The sequence below is a fragment of the Arachis ipaensis genome, chromosome B6 (genome assembly GCF_059453495.1).
Source record: "Arachis ipaensis isolate K30076 ecotype BB chromosome B6, ASM5945349v1, whole genome shotgun sequence".
In the NCBI taxonomy this organism is placed as follows: domain Eukaryota; kingdom Viridiplantae; phylum Streptophyta; class Magnoliopsida; order Fabales; family Fabaceae; genus Arachis; species Arachis ipaensis.
The window spans coordinates 47,951,336-47,956,253 of NC_142441.1; the positions used below are offsets into that span (position 1 = coordinate 47,951,336).

General features: G+C 39.0%; 1 non-coding gene across 1 annotated transcript; it reads left to right on the forward strand.

Annotated features, from left to right (window-relative positions):
- The first annotated feature begins 1,859 nt into the window (after window positions 1-1,859).
- Window positions 1,860-1,966, forward strand: LOC148555452 (small nucleolar RNA R71). Its single transcript, XR_015888303.1, has one exon. It is a non-coding gene; the product is annotated as a small nucleolar RNA R71 (small nucleolar RNA).
- Window positions 1,967-4,918: the final 2,952 nt, after the last annotated feature.

Here is a 4,918-nt window from a genome sequence, read left to right on the forward strand (position 1 = left end):
CATATTTCAGTATTGCAATTAATCTGGGATGCATTGTAGATTATATTTGTATATGGCATATCTTTTTTAGTCTAAACTAGTGAAATAAGGTTACCGTCGATTTAGAATTTTTACACAAAAATTAACTCATCAAAGTATAGATCTAAACCATGGTCCTATATTATTTTGGTTGCTTGAGGACAAGCAACAATTTAAGTTTGGTGTTGTGATGTGTGAGTATCTTATACCCTTTTTCTTAGCATTTTTTAGTTGGTTTTAGTTAGATTTTATTTAGTTTCACTTGATTTTAGTGTAAAAATTCCTTTTGGATGCTACTTTGAGTTGGTTTAGTATTTTTATGATTTCAGGTAAAATTCGGAACAATTTGGCAGAGTTTGGAGCAAAAAGGAAGAAAGCTATCAACACCATACCCTCCCTGGGCGCTAAACGCTCAACTGGCATTTAGCGCCAGCAAGGGACCTCATCTTGCACAAGTTGTACTCCCCTTGGGGCGTTTAACATCCAATCTAGCGTTAAACACCAGCAGCTATTTGAATTCACACTCATGTGGGCCTCTCAAGTGGATTTAGCACCTATTAGTTATATTTTATTTTTTTTTTGTAATTTTTAGTTACAAACAATATCTTTTAGGTTTAGAATTTATTATTCTATTTTATTTCCATTTCAAATTAGGTTAGTATTTAAAGGAAAAGATCACTTAGGTCTAGGATCTTCTTCCTTCCGCACTTTTCAGAACTCTAGTTTTTCTGTAACTCATAAGCAACTAAACTTTGTGGTTAAGGTTAGGAGCTCTGTTTATTTCTATGGATTAGAATTATTATTATTCTATTTTAATTTATGTTTGATTCAATTCTAAGGATTGTTTTCGTTCTTAATCTTATAAACTGGGTAGAAAGATAGTATGACCCTTTTCTACATGAGTTCTTATGATTTTCGAGAGAGCTATTCTCGTTTGAACTACAGATTGAAAAAAAATTCCCTTTAAATTGATAATTGCATGAACTAATTTGGATACGTGACATATAATCCTGTTAGTCTTGGGTAATTAGGGTTTTCGTGGTGCTAAACTAGTTTTCCGAACTTAACACTCTAATCGGAATTAAGTGACCACGAGAGTGGCGGTTAATGAAGGTTAGAGGAGGCTAAATCACTAAGAGATTAAAGTTTAGACACTTATGGTTTTCCATAGAATGAATTATTCATTGTTAAAATAGTTGGTAAGACATTTTAATCCAGAAAGATAAACACCTCCCAAACTTTAACTGTTTTCTTATATTGTTTTCACACCAGACTTTTAATTACTTTTCTTACTTTCTTGTTTATTACTTTACGTGAATTTCTATTCACCAAACCCCTTTTTGATTTGCATGACTAAGTGATGTCTCTGATCTTGGTTTTGATCTTGTTGATTTCCCCACCCAAAGTTTGGGTGATTCCTCCATCCAGGGTTGTAGGTTTTGGAGTACGGATCATGGGTTTGCCTGGGTGAGTTTCCAATGTAGTTGGCTTGTTCTTGCTCCTCCTCTGCCTCAGCATTCACTCCCTCTTGGGTTGCTGATGAGGTGGTGATTACTGCCACTTGGTTCCTCTCCATCTTCTTGGTGAGGTCAGCCAGCTGCTTGGTAATAAACTTATTTTTGGCCAACAGTGCATCCACATTGTTCAGCTCTATCACTCCTCTAGTGTTGCCTCTTTCAGAAGCATAGAAGTAGTCATTCTCAGCTACAGTTTCAATGACATCTATGGCTTCTTCAATGGTCTTCTTCTTGTTCAGAGATCCCCCGGATGAATGGTCTACTGCCTTCTTTGATTCATAAGAAAAGCCTTCATAGAAAATATGTAGATGCACCCATTCATTGAACATATCTGGTGGACACCTTCTTGTCAGGTCCTTAAACCTCTCCCATGCTTCATATAGAATCTCACCATCCTGCTGCCTGAATGTTTGCACCTCAGCTCTCAGCCTGTTAATCCGTTGAGGAGGATAGAATCTTGCCAAGAATTTGTTTACCACATCTTCCCAGGTTGCTAAACTCTCCTTTGGGAAGGATTCCAACCATTTAGATGCCTTGTCCTTGAGTGAGAAAGGGAACAGAAGTAGTCTATAGGTGTCAGGATGAACACCATTAGACTTCACAGTATCACATATCCTCAGGAAGGTGGTTAGATGTTGATTGGGGTCTTCTTGGATACTCCCTCCGAATGAACAGTTGTTCTGAACAAGGGTGATGAGCTGTGGCTTTAGTTCAAAGTTGTTGGCATGTATGGTTGGCCTTTGGATGCTACTCCCACAGTTTCCTGGGTTTGGGTTGATGTAAGAACCCAGAACTCTTCTCTCTTGCCCAGCATGATTTGCTAGACCCTCTCTGCCATGGTTGTGAGCCTCGTCTTCATGATGGTTCTCCATGTTTTCATCCATGTCTGTTTCAGAGTACTCTTCCTCTTCTTCAGCACCAACTACTCTCTTTCCTCTTGCTTCCCTCCTTAATCTAAGGAAGGTCCTCTCAAGTTCAGAATCAAATGAAGTTGAATCCCTGCTTCTTCTCCCTGTCATACAACCAACAAGGCACAAGCAAGGAACTAGAGGCAGAGACTATTCTTGTTAGAAATGCTGTTAGTGTGAGTGATGCAATATATCAAACAGTTAGTGGGTTAGTGGACTGAATCGTAAACAACTAAGAAAATAGGTAGTGGGAAGGGAAGAAAATAACTGAACAGAAAGTAAATTACTCAAATGAACTTAAATCAAACAAAAGAAAAAAAAATGCTCAATCTAGTTATCCTCCAATTTAATCATTGTTGATACAAAATCAATCCCCGGTAACGGCGCCATAAACTTGATGCACACGGAAACTTGTCTCTCAAGAAATCTCCCTCGGCAAGTGTACCGAATTGTCGTCAAGTAAAAACTCACAATAGAGTGAGGTCGAATCCCACAGGGATTGATTGGTCAAGCAACTTTAATTAGAGGAATGTTCTAGATGAGCGTAGCAGAATTTGCTTTGAGTGTTGCAGGAAATTAAATGGCGGGAAAGTAAATAGTAGAAAATGTAAATGCAGAAAGTAAAGAGCTCAAAGTAAATGACGGAAAGTAAATTGCAGAATTGTAAATGGGAATGGGGAAGATGCTCATAAAAGTAAATTGCAGAATTTAAAGAGAATGGGTAAGATCAGAGATGGGGATTCATTGGGCTTAGAAGATGTTGCATTCTCTGGATCAAGTTCATTTTCATCTCTTCCTCAATCAATGCATTCATTGATCTCCTTGGCAATCTTAAGTGATCGAATTCCAATTCCTTGGCAATTCAATTTCTCAAATCTTGATCAATAGCCAATTCCTTGGTCAATTGCTCATGAGAATAGATGAAGTATGGTCACTGCTTATACCACATGCATTTCCAAATCAAGTGTTAGTAGGATTATAGTCACCATATCCAACCAAACCCAATTTGGTCCAACATGAGAAAGCATTTCTAGCATGATCTCTTCATTCCTCTTCTAGAAGAGATCCAAGTATGAATAGCTTCTTTTCCAAGATAACTACCCAATTGGATGAAGATTGAAAGCTTTCTAGTAAAATAAAGAGAAAAGATAAAAGAAGAGTAATGAAAACTAGTATTGATCCATCAAATTACAACAGAGCTCCCTAACCCAATGAAAGGGGTTTAGTTGTTCATAGCTCTGGAAATAGAAAATAAAGATGGAGAATACATCATGAAAAATTAGAACTAGAAGTGCAGAGAAAGTAAATTATACAGAGAGTAGTTCCCAATTTCCAATCCCCCAAAAAGCTCCTTCTCTAATTCAAAACTACCCCTATATATACTACTCTTCTGATCTTCTAGTTGATTCTTCAAGTCTTGGATATGGGCCTTTGGATCTTGAGTTTGAAGCAGTTATCTTCTGCAGTGGGCTTAGCTTTACTTGCAGAGAGAAAGTGTGAAGTAGGCAGGGTGTTTAGCTCAGGACGTTAGTGGCGTTAACGTTAAGTGAGAGTGTGGGTTCGAGAACGTTAGTGACAATCACCTTTTTCACTAACGTTCCTCACCCAGGGATGGTCCACATCAACTTCAACGTTGGTGGCACTAACGTGACCACTAACGTTGCCTCTTGGTCCTTCGCACACGTTATTGGGACTCACCTTTCCCAATAACGTTGAGAGTCTTCCCTTCCCCCTACGTTAGAGTCCACGTTAACTAGGTTAACGTGGCTCTTAACGTAAGCTTGCCAATCCTTCGAGAACGTTAGTGACACTTACCTTTGTCACTAACGTTCCAATGTGCCCCTACTTCCCACGTTAGAGTCCACGTTAACTAGGTTAACGTGGCTTCTAACGTAGCAATGATAGCCATTTCCAACGTTAGTAACAAAGGTGAGTGTCACTAACGTTGGCTCATTATTCCCTTATCCATGTTAGCTTCCACGTTAACTAAGTCAACGTGGGAGTTAACGTTGCTCACATTGGCTCATTCCAACGTTAGTGACAAAGGTGAGTGTCACTAACGTTGGCGATTCTTGCTCCCTCCACGTTAGCTTCCACGTTAACTAAGTTAACGTGGGAGTTAACGTGGCTCATTGTGGCTTAGCTCAACGTTAGTGACAAAGGTAAGTGTCACTAACGTTGGCTTCTCTTTTGCTTCTCAACGTTAGAGTCCACGTTAACTAAGTTAACGTGGCTCTTAACGTGGCCAATTGTGAGCTTGGTCCAACGTTAGTGACAAAGGTAAGTGTCACTAACGTTGACTTCATTTCTTTCTTCCACGTTAGAGTTCACGTTAACTTAGTTAACGTGACTCTTAACGTGGGCTATTATGGCTTCGAGGGCGTTATTGGCGATTACTTTTCTCATTAACTTTGCAAGTTAGCTCCCATTCCACGTTAGAGGTCACGTTAGTTAGACTAACGTGGATACTAATGT